This window comes from Aedes aegypti, chromosome 2 (genome assembly GCF_002204515.2).
Source record: "Aedes aegypti strain LVP_AGWG chromosome 2, AaegL5.0 Primary Assembly, whole genome shotgun sequence".
Classification (NCBI taxonomy): domain Eukaryota; kingdom Metazoa; phylum Arthropoda; class Insecta; order Diptera; family Culicidae; genus Aedes; species Aedes aegypti.
This window is the reverse complement of record NC_035108.1, coordinates 154,308,123-154,335,493: the sequence shown is the minus strand read 5'-3', so window position 1 is coordinate 154,335,493 and position 27,371 is coordinate 154,308,123. Positions and strand designations below refer to the sequence as shown.

Genomic DNA, 27,371 nt, shown 5'->3' with positions numbered 1-27,371 from the left:
GAATTCTCCAGATTCTAGATCTGGAATTTATAATAATTTTAGAGTGTTGATTTGCGGAATAGTAAGGAAAATTTTCACAGAATCATACACTGGATTATCATAAAAAAGTTTGGCTGCATTAAAAAAAAGTTTGGCCCGCCGTACAATTTTTTTTTTAATTTCTTTATTAGTATCATTTCAAACATTACATTCATTTCTTATATCTAGGTGTTCTGTGTTATTAGACAACACTATCATCCTAATTTGGTAAAACAAATTTAATCCGTACAATATTGTTTCTGAGATTTGGCCCGCGGTTCAGAAGGTTGGGCAGGCCTGTCTTAGAGTTATTCTGGGTAACTGCCTTATAATTGTCTGATGAAATTCCAGGAGAAATACAAATCAAAATACCTATAGTAATATTTTGCGTGCTCACGAGCAATCCCCAAAGAAATTCTAGGAAATGGTTGGTGGGATTTTTAGCAATTCTTAGAAAAACTTCTCTTAGTATTCCCTGATTCTAAATTGGTCTAGTTATTTTTGGTTCCTGGATGGTCTCCCTTAGGATATCTTTTTTGGGCTCAAAGATAAAGATCAAAGATCAGATCTTAACATGTTCAGCAGATTTAGGGCTAGCTGGAAGTGAAAAATTTAATTGAGAATTTATCCGCTAGGTGGCGCTAGTAACAATTTTTGTTTCGATTGTATGTATCTCAAGATCCTTGTTAGCTAGAAGGTTGGTGTCTTCAGTAAAGCTGTTCAGCAGATCAAGGGCTATATGGCGGTGAAGAGTCTGAATGAGAATTTATCCGCTAGATGGCGGTATCAACAAATTCTCTTCAATCGTCTGTATCTTAAGATCCTTATTAGGTGATTGTCCGACATTTCCCCGAAAACCATTTCCCCGAATGCAATTTCCTCGAATGACGATTTCTCGAATGAACTATTTCCCCGAAAATTATTCTCCCGAATGTTTTTTTTTTTTTTTTGTCTTTATTAGAGTGTTTTTTAACTGACGCTAGTTCAACACTTTGTCGGATTAGAGAACACCAGAACGGTGCCTCGAAAAGGGGTGTGCCAGAGGGGCAACACTAAAAAGGTAGAAGTGACCCAGAAGGGATCACTACTCGAGCCCAACCAAAGGGGTCTCGCCGAACCACAGCTTCCAAGGTTTGCCAGTATGTCAAGTCCTACGTCAAAACATTTTGTAATTTGTTATTCTAAGAATGCTACCAGTATAAATACTGTACACTGCTAATTTGTTATTCTAAAATGTTTCCTTAAACCAAGGGTGGTTTGTGTAGCTCCCGAATGTACCATTTCCCCGAAAAATATGTAATGTAAATGACATACTGAAAGCTATCCATTATTATTATTATTATTATTATTACATATCTTTATTTCAGAGATTTTCAGCCCTAGGCTGGTTCATCTCAAATAAAGCTATCCATGTTCCTGCTGCCAAAAAGTATTTAACGTGTTAGCTGATGTAAGATTAGATGAAAACTGATTAATTTGTTATAAAAATCCATGTGTTTTAAGTTACAGATGTTCAAAATAATGTGCCACGATCATTTGGCTTAAAACAACTTAAATTAATTTTTGTGATACCCTGATGAAAAAAGCGAGCACATGCTAGGCAGTTTTATTTGAAGTGGTATCTTTGGAGTATAGATATTTGGCTTATGAACATTTGGACGAATGAACATTCGCCTTTGTTTTCCTTCTTAGAATAATGGACTGTTCTTTATATTTATACTCTTCCAATATTCAGTGACACTTAGCAGATACTCTTAAATTTCCCTTCTTTTAATAATTGGCTGTTCTTTCACATTGTTTCGCATTATTACACAAAAATGCCTTATTTGGCCAAACGTCTTCGTGCCATATGTCCACTAGGTTAAACTAATTTCATTACACTTAGTGACTAGCTATAGTGAAACCATGGATCCTTAGAATCTATTATATCTTGCACTACATAATTAAACCTTGAGTCTCCCTTCTAGTCTTTCCTCTCCCCCTGACAATCAATATTAGTTTTCCAGATAAAAATCTTTTTTTTATGTCTTGAATAGAAACAATTTACCCGAACGTCAATTTTTCCAAATCGTTCCTGAATGGGTCTTCTAGTCGAAAACGTTGAATACAGAGAACTTGTTAGTAATGAATACTTAAAATGCTAATAATCACTAATTAAACAGAAAAAATCGCCTAGGGAAAGTGTACCAGTTATGGTCATAGTGGTTCCCTATTTGGCCATATGTGAAATTTTGATAACTTTCACATTTTAAATCTATTTGAATTAATTAACTAATTACGCGTGGTAAAGATGGACAAACTATGGGTAAATTAAGAAAAAAATCCACGTGCTCGGCTGGGATTTGAACCCAGGACTCTTGTATGCTAGACGAGCGCTTTACCAACTAAGCTACCGAGTCACTTGGTGACCCAATAACTGAGTTGGTTACAAGTTTAGAATTCAAATCCCTACAGACCACGCGGACTCCTTTCATTAAATCTTTTTGAATGTTTTAACATCAAGATTTAACTTAAATCTAACTAATACAACACACAAAAATTTTCATAATTAGAAGACATCAAAGTTATCACGTATGGCGAAATAAGGAACCACTATGTCCATAACTGGTACACCCACCCTATTTGAAAAAAAGCTCCTAATTAAGTTAAGTAATTACCCCAGCAACACACATGTTATAATTGTGTACTATCAACTGATATATGACCAAAACTAGTCATGTATGATAATACTCAATTATAACAAGTGTGTTGCTCGGGTAAGAGTAATTAAGTCTTAATTAGATAAAAAGTTCGAAAGCATTGAAAATGTTGGATCAAAATATTAGAATCTTTAGTATTTGTTCTCACAATAACATTTGAACCAGCAGCATGTAATAACCAGAAAAAAATCTGATTAAAGTTTCAGTAGCTCTGTTAATTTATATTGATATATTTATTTATGAAGAACAGCCTTCAAATAAAAGAAGGGCAAATATATGATGAAATCAGTAGCAGCTGCAAGTATAACAATATCAAACCAGCAAAGCTTTGAAGAACTGCCTACGATGATAAGAAGGTGAGAGTTTAAAAATTATCAACTATTTTGATGCCAATGATTATTAATGATTAATTTATTATATATAGAGAAGAACAACCCATTTTCTAAAGAAGGGATTTTTATAAAATTGAAAACAAGCCTTTTACGTTCTCAGTTGTAGTGCTTATGTTTTAAGAAGCACAATCAACTAACGCGGAGATAATGATCGAATGATAGCCTGGACACGATGTGCTGGACTGTCAAATGCGTCCCAAATCAATATCGAATTCGTTTTTGAGCCTAGGTTGGAACTGGCGAAACATGGAACTGGTCGCTCTGACTCACAGTCACAACTCCAACCCGATTCAGGTTCGACCGAGCTACAATTTGATTGACGTTGGGTTGTTTATGTGTTGATCACTGACCCAGTTCCTGAAAACGAAAACGACATTAGTGACTCATTCATTCTTTCGTAGAACTTTTTCATACAGTGAAGATCTTATTAGGTCACGTCTTTGAATCCTGCAAATTATTTTCAACCAGTCAAACTTTATTTAATTATTCTGCCTTTGCCCGTTCAGCTAGATGTCATTAAGATGAATTAGGTCCGAACAAACAACATTAAGCGTCAGATTTGTTCATCTCTTAAATGTTCTTTCGAAATATTGTATGTATTTTATTACAATTCTCAGCATATAAAAATGTGAATATCGAACTTAACTGTTTTTAACATATTTTGTCAGTAAAAACTGTCATCGATTTTCACTCCACACGCTATGTCTAAACCAGATGATTATAAAAATCGAATGTACATCGAAGTTTTCCTCGCTGGAGTTCAGTATTTGGGTTATATTTTCATAATCGGAAGGTTTTAAAATAATCCATCGGTGAAATTTTTATTTTTTCCATTTTTAATCTATTTTTATACTAAAACCTATGAAAATACCATTTTCAACGCATTTCGGCCCATTCAAAATGTATGGAAAAAATTTCACCGATAGAATATTTTTAAACCTTCCGATTATGAAAATATAGACCAAATACTGATCCCTTGCGAGAAAAAGTCTGATGTACATTAGATTTTTAAAATCGTCTAGTTCAGACATAGCGTGCTCGAAATATCTCAGCTTTCGTTTAACGATTCAAAACATTCATAAGAGAATCATTCGTTTGAGGCGATTATCAAGCTTGCTGAATATAGTCTTAGGCAGCGTCCATTTATTAAGTAACGCCTAAATTGGAAATTTGTGACCCCCTCATCCTACCGTAACGCTTTTTGTATGAAAAATTTCAAATTTTTGTGTGAGCCATAATGTTTGAGCCTACTCCTCGCTTCCCCTAGAGCGTTACGTAATTTGTGGATGCTACCTTAACTGATATTTTTTTTAAATAAATAAAAATGTCTTTGAAAAAAGCTTTCGGGGAAACGGAACATTCGGGGAAACAGTTCATTCGAGAAAATGGTTTTCGGGAGAAAATCCTTCGGGAAGAAATCATTCGGAGAAATGGTTTTCGGGGAAATGTCGAACAATCTATTAGGTAGGTGGTTGGTGTCTCCGGCAAAGCTGTTAAGCAGATCAAGGGCTATCGGGTAGTGAAGAGTCTGATTGGAAATTTTTCCGCTAAGTGACACTTGTTAAAAAAAATCTTCAATCTTCACTACCTCAAAATTTATATCAGCTAGAAGCTTGATGTCTTCGGCAAATGTATTCAGCAGATTGAAGGCTATAGAGAGGTTAGAAAATATTGGTGCCAATGTATGGCCGACCGAAAAATTATTACCAATGCGATTCAAACAGTTGCAATGTGCAATGGCCTAGAGCTGACGACCTGAAAACGCTGATCAGATTTGGAATGGCCTTTCAAAACCTGATTGTACACATGGCCGTACCAAATCAGCAACAATATTCAACGGTATTGTTGCTCAAGGCACTTATTTATTGGATGACATCAACAGACAAAACTTATCAGCTAGAAGGTTGGAGTCTTCGGCAAAAATGAAACCTAATTGAAGAGTAATCTGATAGATGGCGCTACAGCCATCTCTCATTAACTTTGTATTCACAATCTGTATATAGAGTTATAGAACCATATTAAAAAATGGTTTTCATGGCTTCCCTTCTAGTCTCTTAAAGCGCACTCGCACTGGTTTTTTTATCCGCCAATATTTTTCACCTCCAGTCCTCAATCTGCTGAACAGTTTTGCTGAAGACACCAACCTTCTAGCTATTAAGGATCTTGAGATACGGACAATAAAGATAATTTATTACTAGCGCCATCTAGCGGATAAATTCTCCATTGGATTTTTCTCCTCCAGATAGCTTTAAATCTGCTCAATATCTTTGCCGGAAATGAATGAGTTTCGAGATATTAAGGATCTTTAAGCAGTGAAGATTGAAGATTTTTTTTACTAGTGCCATCTAGCGGATGAATTTTCAAACAGTTTTTTTTTTCCGATAGATAGTCATTGATAGAGTTACTGTGCACGTGCTGTAGCCTTAGGTGCAGGAGCCTCATTGCTTGTAAGCGCACGGGAGCGCTGTACATCGTGAGACCTTTTTTGGTGCGCCTCATTTTTCTTGAGATGTGTCTCACTGCGGTCTCAAGCGCTCCGTCACATGTGCTGTTTGAAATTCAGCGCAATAATTGAAGTGATTACAAAAGTTTTCAACGAGGATCGAAATTGTAACTTTTGAATCGCGAGTCTTCGATCATATCATGTAGGCCATCTAGACAACTGCATGATGAGGCGAAAATAGCTGTAGAAGCTCTTCGTTACTAAGCAGTTGTTTCACAACTTGGATACCGATGGCGAGCCATAGCGCCAAGCAGCGCATGTGACGAGTCTCCCGGAGAGCACATCACCTAGCGCGCGCTTTTAGAATTTTCGTGAGCCTCCATCTAGCGCAGCACACTAGGATTCCGATGAGCTGAGAGACGGTTTGGTTGGAGGCTCGTCAGTACATTTATGTGCTCCTGAGAAATATGTAACTCTAGTCATTGATCTAATGAACCACTTTGCCTAAGACACCAACTTTCTAGCTGATAAGGATCTTGAGATACAGACAATCGAAGAAAATTTGTTACCAGCGCCCTCTAACGGATGAATTCTCAATCAGGCTCTTCGGCTTCAAATAGCTATTGATCTGCTGAAATACTTTGCCGAAGACACACGTGTCCAAGCATTTTCCATTACCTAGAAAAAGAGGAGGGGTCAGTGGGATGTGTTACCTAAAGATTGTAAGACCAACTAACCGCAGAATTTACTTTAAAAACTAATTGATCTACTGGTCTCCGAATTGTGGCCATTTTAAAATGCAAGGTTCGCCTCGGGCTTTTGAGGGTTAAACATTCAAACGTTACCATCCCTGGGTTCTGGCAGTTGCAGATTCCTTGCGCTGGATTTCTGCTTTTTGTTTCTGGTTATTGCCGGTAGAATGGGTAAGCACTCATGAAGCCAATGTTGCACACACACGTTGCACACACGATGATGCATTGCCTGCGAGTCTGGGTGTGGGACACAGAGTGTAGTTGTCGAGTGTGAAAAGGGTTTACTTTTTTGCGTGCTGGAAGGGTTGATTTTTTTCTGCTGCTGGGCTACGTTAAGTGGTAATTTTCTTGATTAATATCCATGGCTTTGAGGGCGTAGACGTGACGTTTAAACTAAATCCTGCAAGTGTAGGGTGTGGAAATGCAATACTAATGAGGTTCTTTTTCACTTTTTATCTCGTTTCAGGTAAGCTTCAATGGAATCGTTTGGAGGGAATAACTTGGTTGAATGCAACGTCTAGATCCAATTTGGAAAAAAAAAACGAAAAATGCAACGGATTTATGACGGATTTTGATTCACCGGTAGGCCAATAAATCGGATCGAAACGAAAAATCCAGGAACCGGAACCAAATATGCCATCAGTAGTCAGAAAAGGGGGTTTCGATGCTGAAAACCACCGACCGCAACATAAATAACCCCTCATTGACAAGTGCAGGTAGAACAGAGGAGGGTAATCGACAAACCTCATTCATCTTCGGCCGTTTGGGATGTCTGTCGGATACAAAGCCAGACGGTGCAAATCTAACCACCATTAGATAACCTGAGATGTGTTGTGACGATCTGATATGTGTACCCGCCGTTGAACGCTCTGACTTTGTATCTAATTATCTACTGTTATTCGTTAGAAAAAGGTGCTTAGCTTTTTATCAGATGTTCAAAGTTCAATCGGTTTGGCATTTGCGCATAGAGTAATCAGCATCGGTTCCGTATTAGTTTCAAAAACTTTGTTTCAATTTCGACACAATTGTGGACATTATCAACTTGCAATGGCGAAAGATACGAAATGCAAGAAATGCTCTCTGTGTATTGACAGTCATGTTGATCTTTACACGGTTTGCGAAGGTGATTGTGCGTGCTTTTTCCACGCTGACTGTGTTGGCCTGAAAGAAGGAGACTTCGACGTACTCTCGCGGACGCAGAATATTCTATGGCTGTGTGATGCGTGCATGGGTGCGTTCCGAAAAATGAGAGATGGTATTCCATGCGATGGGAACTCAACAACAGCTGACGGCACCGAGCGTATATCAGTTGAGGAGGACGTGAAACAGTTGAAGAACGCAGTGAAGGGAATTTTGGATACAATCGCAAAAATCGTACCTACTGCCTCCCCGATCGCATCGAATGTTTTGAGCTCAACTCCTATCTCGCCATACATGCTACTCAACGGAACAAATGGATACGACGTCGGTATTAGTAATGAATATAGCGCGCACCGATCCAGAGACGAGTGGATGGCGAATGACGATCACTTTGCTGTGTTTCTTTCGAATATCCATCCAAGTGCTACTGAGTGTGATGTTCAGCGTATGGTATCCCGTGTGTTAGAAATTTCTGAACCCGATCGCTTGGATGTTGTAAAGCTGATAAAAAATTGTGACAATTCTAGAAAGTTAGACTTTGTGTCATTTAAAGTTGTACTCAATAGCAAATTGAAAGCTCGAGCGCTTGATCCTTCAACGTGGCCCGTTAATATCAAGTTCAGGGAATTTGTTTGTAAAATTAATAATACATGGCGACCTTCAATGTAAACCTCCTTTTTAATGTTTAAATTATTCAATAGTCGTTGTTTTAGCTTTCATTCAGTTGTATCATTGATCGTTTTGTTGAATTGCCGTTGAAAATGTTTGATATTGTACTGTGTAGTTGTATTTTGTTCCGATATTTTAATATGTTTGAATCTGTTTTCAAGTGTTTTGTTTGTTATGCTTATCGTATTAGAATTAAGATATTCAATAAGACTGTAAAGTCAGTTGGATTAAATAAATAAATCAATAAATCAATAAATCAACCTAGTGCTAGGTGCTAGAGAAAGAGAGAGAGTGAGATGGTGTTGTTTCGAAAACAGTGTAGTCAGGACCCTTGCTATCCCGATTAGTACAATAAGGTCAGCTCCCTGCTGCACCCTGAACACAGAGACGCATGTGACACAGTTGTATAAAAAGTAGCGCTGAGCGGATGCTGCTGGATACTGGATTGCAACAATCCATTCGAATGGTGTGCTATTGCTGTTTCCGACCAAGTACCAGCTCACTGCACCGTTATTCGAAGTGAATACCATCCACGGTGCATTTTTTTCATCTCTTCTTACGGTTTCAACATGCCATCCCTTTGCACCAAGCCAAGCTCGGTCAGAGCAAGTGCCTTTATCAGTAGCTCAGGGTCCAACAACGACACAGACCATCATCCATTGCGGCAGTCCAGCTGTTTTGTGTGAGCTGCATTTCTAGTTTGTCCTTAACTAGAATCTATGTATATGGGAAGAACTACTCACGACTCCGCTCATTTCCACGCGACAACGACGACAGTCGCTGCCGATGGAATGCGCAACCGAGATTTGTCTCCTCGTTAGACCATGGTTAAAATAACTTCTTGACTAATCGGGCAACAGGGCTACTCAGTAGTAACTGATTGCGGCAAGCCAGGGAATTCTTCGACGACTGTATGATTGGTCCAAAGGCAAGTGAGGCGAAGATTTATGATAACGCGTCTTCGCAAGATAGCTTTAGAGCTCATAGACAGTTGACAAACGGAATAGAGATTGCGGTTCAAATAATTAGTGGGCATCTGAAGTGGTGGTGTGGTGGTTAACACGCCGAATCCGGTTTTCGTTCTGTGTGCCAGGAAGAGCAATTGTAGTGTGCAAATAAACTGGTTCACCACCTGGAACGGATCTAGGGCAATAATGATCATTGGCAGCATCTCGTGAGGGGATTGGGCGCTCAGGGATGGACATTGAACAACAGTTATGATGCAATGTGTTTGGTGCTTTGGTAGTGGGCTGGATAGTTGTTGGAGTGATGATGATTTCTTAGATGAAGGATAGCTATTACAGTTAGCAACAGGTTTCATGTTTATAATGATACGTTGCTTACCCGTAAGGTAAGGTTCGCACGAAACTCATTCTTCATTTTGATATTTGGTACATTTGGTACTCAACTGGCACAATGCCTGCTGTTCAGCTCAGTGTGGGTATCAAACTTGAAGAATTTTAATGGTGATGATTTCGGAAGAATTGGATTCTTTCCTCGGTGCATCTAAAACCTACTATAGAGTGGTCATTGAAGTCGGTGGTTCTGGAAGTGCTTCATCAGCTCCAAAAATCGTATGTTTGATACCCTTATTAATATGATTCCGGACATGTTTTAAATTGGCCACATCCCCCGGGGCACCTGAAACCTACTATTGTACGGATATGACCTTCAAAATACTAATAAGGATGCAATTCACCGCTGCAAAACATCGTTTCACTTCACAAGAAACGTTCAACCGCTGCACTGGAAGACATTGATTAACTAAATTCATATGCAAGGAATTTCCCTCCAAATGAAGAAATAGTTAATAACCCCTTCCACTCACTCTTACATAAGTGCTTTCCATGCACACAAGTTTCGCTCAAAGCAAACCACATAAAAATTATTCCAATTTTGAAATCCCTTCCGCCTCTTGATTGCGTCCCTTCACGACGACCATCACCGCGCTGTTGTTGGCCGTTCTCCATGTCGTCGTTAGAAGCAATCAAAAGTTGCCATCAAGGAGCACGACGACGAAATAGGGAACAACCACTACAAACAGTCCCCACGGTGCACATATGCAGATTGCATCGACTTTAGCACATGTGCACTACATGCTAGGTATTCATCCAGCCAGCCAGCAGAACTGTGGTGTAGTCCAGAATGTTGGTTGCTGCAGAGCCCGAACTGGTTTGCCATAGGAAAGAGGTTCCCCCATGCGGAATTCAATTCGGAAACTCGATTTCGTTTTGGAACTTGTCAACTTTCCTTGAAAACTTGCACCAGCAATACCTTCAAATCCAGGAAAAAAATAAACAATAACTACCCCTCTGCTACTCTATTGCTGCTGCTCGAAGGTCTGCCCCCGAAATGCACCAAAATTTGAAGAGTCGAGTGATCGAGCACTTCACAGAGCTCTTCTCGCGCTACGACGGTGTGGGTACTTTTAATCCCAACGAATAATGTCACCGTTATGTGCAATTTATTGGCATATTGCCACAATCATCGTTTTCGTTTCGTCTCCCGGTCCTCTGGGAGGGGGACTGAAGGGGTATTTTGCATCACACTGCACCGACCAACACCACTAGCCCCCCCTCGCTGTCGCCGTTTGTTGGATGTTTGTCTGGCGTTCTTGGACGAACATCTGCGCGAAGTTTTGCCTTGCTTGCGCTTGTCGACGTCGCACTATGGGGTATTAGGTCAATCCGGCTGGCCAAAAGTATTCCGAACCGTTTTGAGCATTCTTTGTGTACAGTTAACAGGTGAACATGTTTTAACTATATTTGGATGCATCATGTATGGCTTAAAGCTTTGATTACACAGCGCCTGCAATGCACGAACATTTGTGCAAGTTGCGCAAATGTTTTCGCGAACTGTGTGATATGTGCACAAACTACTAGCAAACATTTTATAGGAACATATTTGTGCATTCAAACATGTTGTTTCGTCGAACTTGCGTTGCATAGCAGCCGTAGAATAGTTTTAGAACAAAAGAAAAACAAATTACTCAGATTGAAATTGAAAATATTGGTGTGGATAAAAAAAATCTTCAGTGTCTCTTCGAGAGATTTCTCCTGGTTTTTTTTCGAAGATTCCTCCAGAGATTACAGAAGTTCATCCAAGATAATCTCTACAGTGATCCATACAGCGATTTTCCAGGCATTCCACTAGGAATTTTGCCAGAGATTCCTTTAGGAAGAACATTTAAAAACCTCCATTTTTTCAGACCGGCTCAGATAGGGCTACAGGAGTAGAGAGTCTTGTTTCCCGGACTCGAAAAAATCCCGGGATTCGGGATTTTATTTTTGAAAATCCCGGGATTTCCCGGGATCCCGGGACAAAAAATAAATGCTTCCAAAACGACTATAGAACGGCCGGAGCGGGTATTGAAGCAATGTTTAGTTTTATAGAGCAATTTCATAATAACCAAATCTGATTTTAAAGGTCAAGTCGAATTAAAATAGGCAGAAACAATGTTCTCTTAGATTTAATTTATCAATATTTCACCTATCTGCAGCTGAAGTCAATGGGCATTTATTAAAGTTAATTTGAAACGATATTCAAACGTGATGCATAATGTATTATAGGGGTAATCCAGTAGAAGCATTAGCCTTAGAGTGCTAATGTCGCGACTGTTCATGTGACCAACATCTAGTTTGCCACGCTCTGACAGCTTGAGCAGCGGGTCTATAAGTGTCAAACCAATTTCATGAACCAAAATAAAACATTCTCTACAACATGGCACTAAACAAACAACCAAAAACTTCAATAGTAGGTATTAATAAAAAAAATATATTTTATGATAACAGCGTCACTAGCGTTCTACTTCTTATATTTATATTGGTAATACCAATCACTCAAATCTAACCAAAATTATTTACATTCTTGTATCATATAGAATCTTTAAGTTTTTAAATTATTAGCATGACAGCCGCAGGCATTTTAGTCCTGGAAAAGTGTAAGGTACACTGGGCAAACTTAAACGGTTACAGTAAGATAAAATGGTATCGATAAAATTTTAATATGATGAAAAATTCAACCACCAATGCATTTTTCGACAAACGAAACAAACTGTAGAAAAATCTACTACAGTTTATTGAAAATTACGATACTAACATACCAGAAAAAAAGTATAAGCATAAGTGGCCGTAAACCTCAATAAATACGCTTATTGAGTTAAGCTAAATACAATAACTAAAATATATTCTTGCGTCAACAATAACCAGAAAAACAGGCAGCTTGTTTTGTGTCAATTTGAGAAAATAATACAACAGTATTTTCTGGCTCAATATGCAATTTCGGGAAATCCCGGGAATTACGAAAATATCCCGGGATTCAGGATTTTTTAGATCCTGGGATTTCCCGGGATTTTTATCCCGGGATTCTCGGGACAAGACCCTCTATACAGGAGTACCTTTAGCAATTCCTCTAGGTATTATACCAGAGACTCCTTCATGGATTTCACCAAGGATTATTCCAAAGATTAATCCAGAAATATATCTGCAAGGATTTGTCAAGAGATTACCCAAGGAGTTTCTTAAGGAGTTCCTGCAGAAATGCCTCCATAGATTGAATATTTTCAATGAGATTCTTCCAGAATTTTTTTCAAGAATTCGTCCAGCAACTTGTACAGGGTTTCCTCTATGGATTCTTCCAGGGATTTTCAAGCGATTCCTTATGATGTTTCCTCAGAGATTTTTCCAGGAATTCTCCCAGAGACTGCTCCAAAGATTTTTTTTAGAAATGTTTTTCTGGGTTTCTTCAGGAATTCCTACAAGGCTTACACCAGAACTTCTTCTAGGATTACTATAGATACTCCAGGAATCCCTCCACGAATTCCTCCAAGGATATTTGCAGGGTTTTCCCCAGGTAGTACTCTTCAAATTCCTCCTGGAATCATACCGGAGATTTTTTGGGAATTAAGAAAACAATTCTAGTAGGATAATAAATCTTCGTACTGTTCAATGGAATACCTATAAATAAATGGTATAATGCTAAATTCGGTTTTTCATTTATTTAATTGTAGGAAGAATTAGTGTATGATTTGGCGAAAGAATCTATGAGTGAATTTCTAGTAAAATAGTAACTATACCAGAAATTCTACCAGTATTCCTCCTGACATTTTTAGAGGATATTTCCATTACAAGTTTTCAATTTATCGCAACCACGTAGAAATATAAAAAAAAAATGCGCCAGACGATTGACTGGATCTTCGTCTGGATTTGGTTTAAACAAATGGAGTTTTGCTAAACATGTTACCAGGATTTCTTTCAGGGCCGCTCTACATGTTACAAGACAAAAAAAAACTTTCAAACTGAATACATTAATAAGTTATGCCTTTCTATATCAAAGAGGAATAAATTTATCACATAACAATCGAGAGATAATGAAAGTTTTTTTTTAATTGCGATGAAAATCAAGATGAAATTTTAATGTATTTCGTTTATTTAAAACCATTTTGATAGAAATTCCTCCAAGATAATCTCTACAGTAATCCCTGTAGCGATTTCCACAGGGATTCAACAGGGGATTTTGTCAGAGATTCGTCCACGATTTCTTCCTAAAATTCCTCCAAGATAAACATTAGATCGCTACCACCTTATTTAGATTGGTTCCGATAGATCTCCAGGAATACTTTCAGTAATTCATTCAGAAATTCTACCCGAAGTTCCTTCAGGGATTCTACTAGGGTTTCTCTTACGCAAAACGGTTCCTAAGAGTTTATAATTCCGAGATTATAACTGGATTTTATCCTAGGAATTCCACCTCTATCAGGGCTGGTAACGATCAGACAACAAAGTAAAAGTGACTTTAGTGATCAAAATGAACAAAATAGTGACTAAAAGAAATTTACTGGCCAAAATTAATTGAAGATTTTGAAGTTCCGATACAAAACGAGCTACTTAAAGTTTTATTTTATAAATTTGTGGAATAATTCAGAAGAAAATTTTCGGTTGAAGACAATATAATGGCGGATTGCTCGAAAAATAAATGGATGATTTTCAAAATATTCTGAAAAAAAATCCTGGCCAAATCCAAAATTAAAAATTGTGGCAAAATTCCTGTTAAATTAAAACCTTTCTTCGACATAAACAGTAACTCCAGAACCCAATTAATTTTTGATGAATTCGAGACAAACCGAATTAGATGAATATTGTGTATAAGTAATTACAGAATGATTCTATGCTTACTTAAAATACCTTCATTTCAAATCAACATTTCACTAAATAAATGATATATAACAATCATATCACTCAGTGTCGACTCGAAACCTCACGTTTTACCTGTTCTACGACTTTAAGGAGTCTATTTTGTAAATCGAGCGAATTCACGTGGCTCGTCTGTAATCTTTATCGATCAAAGTAAGCATGCATATTTCAGATGTCATCCGTCGACTCCCATATTAATCCAGTCACATAGAGTGACAACTATCGAAAAACTCGACAGCGACTCGAGTCGGATCATTTTGATGGACTCGGCTTATAAAATGATTAATTTTGTATATTTAGATTGTAAAGCAAAACAGTAATCTATAGATTGTAAAGCAAAACAGTAATCGATTGAAATCGTCCTTTTTCAGAAATCTGTATTAATTAGATGCATATTTGTTGCTGAAATTCTTTAACAGATGAATTCGATGTGAGAAAATCGCCACTGATATCGCTATAGACCAATTATTATTGTACAACAATGTTCAACATTTATTATTGAAACTTGTCTTTACAAAAGTACAGAAGTAGTTGATTAGAATCGTCAAAAAAATATTAAAGGTTAATCAATGGAAAAATGCATAACTCATTTGTTGGAATTTCTAATATAAGTTCTGAAATAATTTCCAGCAAAATCAGTACTCGCTTTTGAAGTCCTGGACGAGTTTCTGACAAACTATTTGAATTTTAGGTTGTTATTCCTAAACGTCTCTCGCTTATCTTCCGGTGAAGTTGAGATGAGGTTCTTTCAGAAAGCAGATTTAAGAGTCTTTCTGCGGCCGCAGCTTATTGCATATAGATTACTTGTAATTTATTCACCAGGCCTGTCAGATGTTAGTCCTGGTTTTCGGTACAATTTATTCAAATATCTTGACTAGAAAATTCAGCCGAGCTTATTATGTTTTGTCAGAATCTTTTCCAAAACCTTTCCCAGAGATACTGTGTATTGTGGCGTGAAATTGTTGATTCAGTGTTGTCTATTTAGATGTTAACTAAGTAAATGAATGAACATCAATAGTTTTGTTAGTCTGCATATTCTGCTTATGTATTGCAATTTTTCATCAGTTTCAAATTCGCAATTTTTCTAACTCTGATTTTGAGATGATACAGCGCTAATATGGATTCGAATAAGAGTTTGAGACTTTCACACCTATTCATGGGTCATATGCAGGACATTATTATAAAATTTTCAAAATAACGTTTACCCATCTAGATTCGCCAATTACCCCTTAGTGCGCCGTCCGTCGTGTCAAAACAGAGTTCACATACCTACATAGTTGCAACGGAGACCAGACGGTGCAATGATGGAAAAAGAGAACCCGCATCGAGATGGATGCAATATTCTCCGATGGTCGTCGAAGCCAGTAAATGACGACGACGACAACGACGACATATCATCGCGCTTGGTGGGAAGAAAGTGGCGTTGCGGAATTTTTCGTCACACGGTGCGCCGTCACTTGGGTTTGTCCCACGGACAAGAAGAGGGCTGGCGCTGGGGGTCAGGATGACTGGTTCTTGAGTTTAGAGCAGAATGTAGAATTTGCTGCTGCATATCAAATTTAGCAGTGGGGTTCCGTTTAGGAATTTTGATCAGATCATATTTGCGAGGGAATGTTTGATACGACGACTGAGGAATGCCACTCAAATGTCATCGACGGGTGACAGTGATGCTGACGGATTTTCCGATGGAGGGAGCTTGTCCAGTTTAATTTCATTCTGTTTGATTGGGAGAAATTTCAATTATGCATAAAGTTAGCATATATTTTTAATGCTTTATGTTTTGATAACTGTGCGTATTATGCGCTCAAATCTATGAAAAAGATTGAGAAATTAAGATGAAGCATCTCGGAATACAAAGATGGCCGACTTGTGTCCCTACTCTTCTTTTTAAGACACTAAACTGAAGAAATACAGTTGGCGACCGAAATCCGTACTGGCTCAAAATCCTGTCCAATTTTCCTGGGGAAATGAAATGAATGATTGAACACCTACTTAAGAAAGATGCATAGAACTCTTCGATCTCTCCTAGGCGTTAGGGGATGTTGTGGAATATTTATGGGAAGACGTTCTGGTCAGTATAGTTACGCATTAGCTATAGATCTGAACAAATCCATCGAATTCCTATTTCAAAACTCCACTGCAATTCACCGCTCCTCTCTCAGAACAGTACCCTCAGTGTAAAAGCCATCATCCCTAAACGGTCGTCAAAAGATCAGAAAGCCACACTTCACGAAGATCATAATCCATATTTTACACTCAGGATGAAGTCGGTAAATCTTCGCCCAATTCGCTGATATAGCAAATTACTTCTCACGGTGCGGCAATCACTTTTTTGCTCCCTTCCTGGCGGCTGGCTTTCAGGAAAATCCTTTCACCAAACAACAAGAGCACATCCTCCGAAAGGCATTATCCCGTCGTTTGCTTCCCGTCCCCATGAATATGCAAAAATCCAGGCCCAGCGAAAAAAAAAATAAAATACTTTCGATATGATGATGATGATGATAACATTTGCGGAAATTGTTGTTCACATGCTGCACATCATCGACACCCAGACTTTACCAACCAGAAAAAAAACACGCTGTCGAGAACGTCGGTTTAAATATTTCAATCCATAAAGCGAAGTGACACATAAAACGACACAAAACAACACATAAAACGAAATAAAAAAAGTATGTTTCGGGCGGACTCCTCCGAACCGCAGACGTCGACATCACTCAAAAGGAGATGTTTCTTGGGTTTGGGGAAGCAGGGTTGGTGGCGGTTTTTCGTTGTAATTGAAAACCACATTTTTCCTTTTTTATTTTAGAAGCTCCAGAGAATCCTTCAAAGATTCGTATGCAAATGTTCCACAGGATCTTGCCGAATTTATTGTCAGATTCATCGTGGAAAACCTTAAGGAACATCGAATGCTTTTCATAGATATTCTTTCTAAACTATTTCCATGGACTTTACCCAAAAATTCATCTCGAGATTCCTTTAACAATTCCACCAGAAATTGCTCCAGCGATTTTTTGAGGAATGTATAGAAGAATTTTGATAAAATTAGTTGCACAATATCGTTGAGTAATCCAACGTTACTACCTACAGTAATTTCCACAGGGATTACTTTGAAAACTTTCCCAGGATTTCCTCCGAGATTTTTCTACTAATTATTTCACCAATTTTTCGGTTGTTATTTTAAGAAATCTTTCTAATTTTTGCTGGAGTTCTTCCAAGAAAATTTACCCGATTTGTTTGATTCGTTTGAAGATTTTTCGAGAAAACCTTAAGAACTCGTTCAGGATTGTGATTTTTTTTTTCAATTATTCCTCCAACTATTTGTTCTATGGATTCTTGCAAGAATTCATCAATACTTTCTTCCAGGGTTTCCTCAATAAACTCTACGAGGAATTCCCCATGTAGTGCCTTTAATAGGTTCTCTAAGCATTTCTCAAACATTTCATCCAGGGATTAATCCTGCAGTTCTTAAAAACATTTTTCGAAAAGGTTCTTAAAATAAATCCCAATGGATTTTTTGAAAATTCGTTTGAAGGTTTCACACCAGCATGTTCCAGTTATTCCACCGATCTTTCCCCCAAAAATGTCTTCAGTTTTTCCGTCCTATACTGCTTTTCATAATTATATGACCAATAATGCATACAGAAAAATATAAACGAAGGAAGGAAAAATCTTATACCTAGTTGTGGCAGCATTTTAATCGGTAAAACCATTGAAAACTTACTTAAAATTATGTTGTTTTTTCATACAAATATTTCTACTTTATAATATTTAAACGTAAACGTTATGTGTGTTATGAGTCCATACATGTTTTCTATCACGTTTCCCTACTAAATTAATGGAAGTTGTACACATTTTGTAATTTTTTATCATGCAGTATGATGATTTTAGTTTTGACAATCTGGCAACCCTGCATTGCTCTTGTTAGAAAGATAATATCTATCAATTTCAGCAGAAAACTATCAATTCTGTTCCTAGTTCTACCCTGAGCATTGAAAGTCATAAACACAAGAGATCCTGCGGAACTTCTACAAAAGTCTTATTATAAGATTATTTGAATATTTCAGGGCCGGCAGAAGGTTTTTATTAGAGACCTGATCTCTATTTCCATGCAAGTTTCTAAAAAGTCTCTTATATACGGGAAGGTTTGACTTTATTAACAAGATTTTTAGCCCTGGGCTAGTTCATCTCGGGACCAACGGCTTTACTTCCCTTCCGAAGGAAGTCGTCACTATAACTTTTTGCGTCATAAGTGACTATGTCGGGGATGGGATTCGATCCCAGGTCCTCGGCGTGAGAGGCGAGTGTTCTAACCACTACACCAGGTCCGTCCCCCAAATATACGGGAAGGTCTCTTAAAGATTTTTTTTTTTCAATTTTCGCATTTGAATATCGTTTGGCAGGTACGATTATACTCTATGCCCAGGGAAGTCAAGGAAATTTCCATTTCGAAAAGATCCTGACCGTCCGGGAATCGAATCCAGACACCTTCAGCATGGCTTTGCTTTGTAGCCGCAGACTCTAACCACTCGGCTAAGGAAGGCCCACATCTTTAAATTATTAAACTATTTTTGTTATTGTCTTTATTAACGAGGCTTTCAGGCTTCGGCTGGATCACCGGTGAAATTCGTTATGAATCCCCGCAAAAATTTCCTAAGGAGTTCCTACGCCGATTTTTTCAGTTATTCATCAACCATTCTCAGGAAAATTCCTTGATAAAATCATCTAAGTTTAGCCCAGGAATTGCTCTGATATTATTCCAGGAATTATTTCTGGAAATCTGTTAATAATTCTTCCAGGAATTCCTCAATAAATCCGGGCAGTGTTTCAGCATTAAGTACCTCCAAGTTTTCATCAAGAAATTTCTCCAGCATTTCATCCACGAATTACTCCTGCAGTTCTTCCAAACATTTCACGAGTAACTTTTCAAGTAAAATCCCCATGAAAATTTCGTTTGATGTTTCACTTCAGTAAAAATTCCGACCATTTCTATACGATTTTCTTCTATTCAATGTTTGTTAAAGAATGCCTGTAGACAGTTCTGCAGGATTAACTTAGAAATTCATCTAGAAAAATCGACAAAACATCCCGAGGAGTTTGGTGGGGTTTTCGAAGATCCTCGCAAGAGTTCATCATACTTTTTTTTTCCAGAATTTTCACCAGAGATTACTTTAGGATTCGTTTACTGATATTCCCAGGATTTTTTCTGGAATTTCTATAATAAAATTTTGAAAAATGTCCTTGACAATTTTCTGGAGAAATCCCTGAAAAAAAATCTGGAATAACTCTTTAAGAACTTCTTTGGGATATTTCAAACGTTTCAAAACATCATAGGCGAAATATCCTGAGTATTTTCTAAAATTAGTGGATGGAACTTTGCAGTAGATATTACTTGTGTTCGTGAAAATGGAAATCTAGGACAAAATTCTAGCAAAATTAATTCAAGAATTATTAGATTAACTCCAAAATTTCCTTGATAAATTTGTGAAAGAATATTTGAAAGAATTCCTAAAGAAATTTATGGTAGAGTCTCTAAAATAATTTCTGGGCGTACCCTGAAAAAAAAATTGAATTCTTAAAGGTATCTTGAAGTAATGTCATGCAAGAATTCCTCATGAAAGCCATTCAAAAGTCAATAAATTAATACATCCATTCAATAATGCTGAAATTCGTAAAAAAAAATCTTGAAAAAGGATATTTAGTAATACGAGCAATATCACTTGGAATTCCCAAATATATTTTTTGATTCCTGTTCGACTTTTGGTCTCATTTTGTTCCTATTCGTTATTTTTGTCTTTTTTCAAGGTCTCTAGGAAATAGGAACCATTTTGATGGATCTTAGCCGCTACCATCCCTGGGATTGTCTTCAGAGAAAACTTCGCGCACATTTTTGCAAGATTTTTTCAATAGTCCCTACAAAAAATAAACCTTAATAGCTCTATGAAGACGTCAATGAAAAATTATTTAAAGGATTTTTTTTTTAATTCTGGAGTAGTGTCAGGCCATTAGGCCAGGTATGTTGGATGTTGGGTCGTTATAACGAAGTTCAGCCCAATAACCTATTAGGCCTAAATAGGTTATTTGGCCGAAACTTTCAAAACTTAACAGGAACCATTTTTTTTTTCCTTCTTTTATTAGGGCAACTTCACCGGTGGTCCAAATCACTGGTTTGGTACAAATTGTTTGAACCATGTTAAAAATTGGAGCTTGCACCGGTGTTTCAAATGATGTTCCAATTTTATTTTATATCAGTTTTCTGGTCTTTTTTTTGGAACAGGGTAACTGCTTGATTCATTTTTGGTCGGATTTGGACAAAAATTGAGCTGTTCCAAATCTGATTTGACACAAAAAGGAAAGCGATCATCATGTTATTTCTCCGGAAAATCCCTTAGAAGTTTCTACAGGAATCCAACCAAGGATTTCACCGGGAAGATTCCTCATCGAAGTCCTCCTACTGAAATTTTCAGAAGCTCTTCCAGCAATTCTACCGAAGTTCTATGATTTACTCTAGGGATTTCGTCAAGAAACTCTTTTGGATATTTCCTCCAGGGATTTAATTACAAAAATCCTCCGGGATTTTTTTCAGAGATTTCTCCGGATATATTTCCCAAGAACTCCATCGGAGATTCTCTCCAGAAATTCCTCTGGGGATTTTGTCCAGAAATTATTCCGAGGCTTTCTTCTAGAAATCGCTCCGAGATTTCCTCCTGAAATTGCTCCGGTGATTTCCTCCAGAAATTCTACCGAAGTATTGGTCGAAGAATGCTAGAAACTCCTCTGGCGATTTGCTATAGAGATTTTTACCCGGGATTTTTTCCAGGAATTCCTCAGGGGATTTCCAATAGCAATTCTTGCGGGGATTTTACTAAAAATTCTTTTCGGGTTTTTCCAGAAATTGCTCCGGAAGTTTCCTCCAGTAGCACATCCGAGGATTTCCTGCAGGAAGTTCTCCGGGGATTTGCTCGAAGAATTTCTCCAAGAAATTTTCCAAGAAATTTCCATTGGATATCAAAAGCAATTCCTCCGCAAATTTTCTCCAAGAACTCCTCATCCCTCCGGTGTTTTCCTCCAGAAATTCCTTCAGATTTTTAATTCAGGACTTTCTTTAGAGATTTCCGGAGATAATTATCAAGAATCCCATAAAGGTTTTCCCCCCTGAACTTCTCCTGGGATTTTCTCAGGAGATTTCTAAAAGCGATTCCTATGGGAATTTCGTCCAGAAATTCTCCAGGGATTTAATTAAGAAATTCCTCCGGTTTTTTTTTCAGAAAATTCATCCAGAGATTTCCTCCAGGAATTTCTCAGGGGATTTGCACTAGGAGTTTCTCTGGAGATTTCAAGGATTCCCTCCAGGAATTTCCACCGGGAATTACTCTGTGGATTTTCTACACAAATTCATCCGGAGATTATTCCCAATAACCCACAAAGGATTTCCCCCCAAGAATTCCGGAGATTTTCTCCTGCAATTACTCAGAGGATTTCCAAAAGTAACTCCCGTGAGGATTTCGTCCAGAAATTCTCCCGGGGATTTTTCAGAGAATTCATCCGGAGATTTGCTCCAGGAATTTCCACATAGATTTCCTCTAGGAATTTTCCCGGGAATTTCCTCCAGAAATTATTCCGATGCTTTCCTCCAAAAATTGCTCTGGATGATCACCTCCAAATTTTTCTTTTTTTTTTCCAAGAATCCCTTTCAGGATTTCCCCCAAGAATTCCCGCGGCCAATTCCTTTAAAATTCTTCCGGAAATTCCTTGAAGTTCATCCGGGTACTTCTTCGGAATTTCTTCTTGCAATAAACTTAAGAATGCTGCTGGTTCTTTCCACTGTTTGTTTTTTTTTTGTTCACATGCGAAATGACAGGTCCATTTTTGGCACAAATTTAGACCAAAAAATGGACCGGTGAAGTTGCCCTTATAGGCTATTCTCTCTTCGTGTTCAAATCATTCGGTCTAATGTCTAATTTCACCTATTTTCTTTGGCCTAACATAACAATAACGGCCTAACGTACTTTAGCCTGATGACCCAGCAAACTCTGCACTAATCTCTGAAAGTATTCTTAGAGGAAGGTCTAGTTCAAAACTTGAGAAAACCTAGTACGATAAATTCTGTGACATCCAAGGAGGTATTCCGGTAGGCATCTCTATTGCTGGTTGAATTATTGAATACATCTTAAATGAAAATTTTAGAATAAATCCTAGGGAAATTAATGGGTAAATTACGGAGATCTATGATTTTGTGGAGGCACCTCTGAAAAAAGGGAGATTCCTCGATGGAATCTTTAAACTAATTTCTGTAGTTATCCTTGGAATAATTCTAGATCTAATTCTTGAAGGTATTTCGAACGAAAATTTTAGATCCTAATGTTGATTTTTGTTATATGGTGATAATTTGTCCGTTTACCCCAAGATATTGGATTGGCTTTTAGTCTTGGCAAATTTAAAAACTGTTTTGTTTTATTTTGTCCAATGTTTCGGTCCATTTGGGACCTTCTTCAGGGACTCAATAGTTACAGTTATATCGTTGGTTGTGTGACTGTAGGTTCTTGTTGATGTTGGATTGGCTTTTCAGTCTTGACAAAATTAAAAACTTCCTGTGATCTCTCCTAAGTCCCTGAAGAAGGTGAAAAACGGACCGAAATGTCGGGCAAAATAGAATGACAGTTCTTAGTTTTGTCAGTCATACAACTAACGATACATATGTTTGCTCCTTCGGCCACAGAAGGTGAACATCATTGTGGGGAAATGAGACTAATATGCAAACATGCAAACCATAACCACTTGGTTCATATGTAAGCAGTGGATAGCAATCACTGGTACACTGTATGGGAATATAGAGCCTATAAAGTGCTTATTTAATGCCTGTACGCATTGGGATTAGAAACAATTATGGTGAATTAAAAAAGTTTCTAAGCGATGGAATTGCTGTTATTGGCCGTGTTTGCATTTGTAGGGCTATTATAATGCTTTTATTAATTTCCAATGCTAATCTAAGGCTTATCCATAGTGCTTATTGGTACTTGGAAATACGTACAGTAGTACTTGTTGGCATGTCATAAGAAGTTTAAAAAAAACTTATAAATATTTTAAGTGAAACGCTCGGTCGCAGAACACGTTTTTGTATCAAGTACCAAAATACCACTATTGACTCAAATAAGGGTTTTTTCCTTCTTTGTCGGGTGTTGAATCACTGCGTCCAATTAACTTGAACTATTGTGATATACCCTTTTACTGTATGTATAGTACATACATCATCCAGTGACATGTATGTCACTAAATGATCTATGTACTTCTGAGGGTTGCTGAAACTATTGCCGTTTTCAGAAATATCATAGCACGTCCATTTTTTGATATAATTACTGTTGAAAATGCAAAATTTAACTATTTCAGCCAACTTGCATGCAATTTTGTCAGCTTGTTTGCCAATTTATTTGCTTAATATGCCATAGAATGCATACTTCATGTGTATAACAATACTTATCAACAAATTTCATAATACTTTTGTTAGTCAAAAGTTCTTTTTTGGTGGTTAGGAGAAGTATTGTATCTCGCCATATAATAGAAATTAAGAATTTTGTATGGAGACTGCAAGAGTGTTGAAAAAATCGATTTAATCTAAATTTTATTGTGCGATTTTCACTAAATTATATCTAAATTGAAAATTTATGTCCTAAGCATGCAAAATGCTTGGTGGATTAAATCACAAAAAAGTTTGATAAATCATACTTGAAATGGAACCAAGGTTTTATATCTTGATTCTTGAGATCTGATAAATCCTAATGAAAATTCTTATATCCTGGTTCCATTTGGTTTTCTTGATTCCTGATTTGGTGACGTCTTCAAAGTTCCTCTCTTTAAAACTCTTATCCGCTACCAGCCCTGTGAACCGAGTAACTCCGGCTGTCAGCTTCGCAATATTAGACGTATTTTTTGATTACTTCTTTTTGGCTTTTCGGGGCTCCTCCCGCACACAAATCAACTTGTTTGACGATTATTTTTTTGTGTTCGGTCCCGTCAGCCACCGACTGTATTACAAACAAAACTCTCCTTTTACCGGGTTGGGCTTTGTGCTTGCACGTGCGCTTGCAGCGACAACCATTTCAAAGGATCAGGCTATAAAGCTTTTACTACCCCGAACTGAATGAAGGGAGTTTTCCCCACCACCCTTTTCGATCACCAGGTGGCAGCTCTGGGTGCTATGAACCGGTATGGGTGGATGAGGGAAGGTAATTCTTCCGAGTGATGATGATTTTTATCATAGAAATAGAGGAATTTATTTCTCTTTTTGAAGTGCAACATTCCTCTCGTCGGTGTATTCATCAAAGAAAAAGCTTTTTCCGATGTTGGAGCTGAAGGGTGCACGGGAGCCAGCAGTGCCGGTTGGGACTTTTATTCGATTCAAATGCAGCAGAAAATTGAAAATTTATGCATTTTATGGGATGGCACGGTGTGTCTTAGATCGTTGTTGATGGAAAAAATGTCGAGCGATTCAAAAGCTATTTGTAACGTAATATAAAATAAAAGATTGGCATTAAATTTTCATTTTTGAATTAAATTTTTTTTAGCCATCCACTTTTTTTGTCATTTAAACCACATTTTTTGAAACTTCTCTTGACTGATATTCATATAAAACTTACATATAAAGCAACATTGATGTTAACACACTTTCGGCAAACGATATATGATGACAATGCTCTCTTGCTGAAGCAAGAGTCGTTGCTGCAATACAAAATGTGAAGTTTAATTTGAATCCGTGATTATAAACGAAGATCTTAAACTCTTGATCCGTCCTAAAAATGTGAGGCAAAAGTAATTAAAAGGCAATAGTAATTGAAAACGTTTTTCTGGATTGAGTAACAAACATTTTGAAAATACTTTTTTCAATTGGACCCTGGATTCTTACTTACTAATTGCGAAAAAGCTCAAAAACTTGTTAAGCTTAACTTGTTGTTCATGGTGGATTTATTTGGAAGAAGTGAGAACTATATCAAAAATATAAAAGGTTATCAGAACTCCAAGACTGAAAGACTTCCTGTAAGAGCTAATGTTCCTCAAGACAGAATTCTGTGACCAATATTATAGAATATTTTCATATCTGACTTACATGAGAAATTGAAACATTTCAAACTTTTAGAGAAGATTCTCGAATACTATGTCTTCAAGCGGTTGTTTTCGAATCAGCGGACTATTCTTTCGTCAATAACGGTTTCGGGCACACCGTGATGGTGCTCAAAAAAAGGGCGGAACCCTGAATCTCCGAGCAGCAGTTCTTGACACATGACGACGCTCCAAACGGGGACAAAATGATGCGGTTATTTATAAACCTTTTTACACGAGCATAAAAAGCACACTTACGAGGCGCACAGATTGGTAATGTGACAAATGGATGTATGCTTTTACTGCCATGTTCTGCACTTCGCTGTTGCTGCTGTTGTTGTAGTATCTACTTTTAGAGACGAGTATTTGGATGACTGGATGCAGCAGCTATCGCACTGAGAAGCCAATCCAGAGTGACACTAAAATTCAACTATACTCCAGTGAGTGCATCTTTTCATGAAAATCATCGTCGCTGTCGTTCGTCCGCTGGCTGTTCGATTTGTCGTCCTCGGTTGAAGTGCCCTTACGCTTGGATCTAGAGAAGAGATGGAGGCTATAACGAATTCCTAGGATTCCAACGAAGTTGTCACTCTGGGGTCCTCTCGGTTGCACAGTGGTCCAAAGCTGGTCAAAAGTCAGCCTTGATTACTCTAATATTGAATAATAACTCCCCAAAGTTTTCGACCGATTGGTGTATATGTTTTGATTTTTCTGATCATATGAATTTTAAAAATGTCATTTAAAATTTACCCTTTTTGAATTGTCAATTTTTGTGGATTTATATCATTTCAAACGTTACATTCATTTCTTTAGGTGACTAGAGTCGGTTAAGACCAAATCAATCGTAGAAGGGTTTCTAGAACAGGAAACCAAACAGGGCTATCGGGGTATTGAATTGCTAAATATCCTGGAAGAACACTTATCATACAATTCTAGTGTTGGAATTGCTTTGCGAATTATTCCATGAGCGATGTTTTGGATTAAAGTCATCAATGACACAAAAATTTGACTTAATGCGTCGTCTCAATTTCCGCAAGTTAGTTTGAAGTAAATGATGATTGCAACTCCTCCATATGATCATTACGATAAACAAAAAAGTTAGGATCTCTTCTGAGTTTGCAATCAAGTACTAAATAAGTTTCAGTGATAACTACTATATGTATGTTATTGGCTGCTAGAAGCTAATTAGCTTTTTCAGCACTAGTTTGTTCAAAATACTTTCAATAAAATTTGTTTCCAAGTTCGATTTGAGCAAGATTTGTACTTTTTGCCATTTTTCGTGGAGATTTAGGATACTGTGGCTCGTTGTTCTCGCCGACGTCGTCATCCGAATGGAGTTCATTGTTGCGAACAAGTGCAAAAAGCGAGTACGTCAACTAACTTGCACTTTTGGTGTGCACTTTTGCAAGTGCAAAGCACTCTCTGGTGTGAGAGGAGTGTATGATGTTGACAGCCGCACCACCAGTAGTTATTCGGCGACTATTTGATTGCCTGAAACAGACCGATCCCGAATGGGCGATGATAAAATGTTCACATCGTGTTGCTGGGCTGCGATGGAATGCTTCCTTTTTACGACATGATTGACTCTTCATTTGATCTTTGGGAAATTGCATTCAGGAGAAGCGGGAAACAGATGTTGATGGAGATGATCCTGGGTCTGTGAATCCTACCTTGCTTTTTATCTCATTGCTGAATAAAGGGCAAAGTTAGCTCAAAAATGTACCAAATTATTATTAAACACAAGCATTTTAGAAGTTAAGGAAATCCCTGTTCAGCAGATGGAATTCCTAGACAGTGCAATCCAAAATATATGTTAAATCGTATACCTCAGGTTAATTATCAGCACTCCAAGTCTAAAACAGTGCGCATCGTTCCTTCGTGCTGTGCGTACACGAATTCTCTCTGCTCTTGGAAGTTTTTTTTAACTACCTAAAGCAATAAAACAGTACTTTTCAGTGCTAAAATTAAAAACGGTA

At 37.6% G+C, this 27,371-nt stretch overlaps 1 protein-coding gene and 1 long non-coding RNA gene across 22 annotated transcripts in view; both read left to right on the top strand.

Moving 5' to 3' along the window:
• Positions 1–7,346, top strand: part of LOC110676138 — a 58,245-nt gene extending 50,899 nt beyond the window's left edge. The window contains exon 2 of the long non-coding RNA XR_002500103.1: positions 6,771–7,346. This is a non-coding gene — a long non-coding RNA (uncharacterized LOC110676138). The remainder of the gene's footprint in view (positions 1–6,770) is intronic.
• The window catches only part of LOC5569595 (poly(rC)-binding protein 3), a 441,652-nt gene that overhangs the window by 194,257 nt on the left and 220,024 nt on the right, over positions 1–27,371 (top strand). The window lies entirely within an intron of this gene.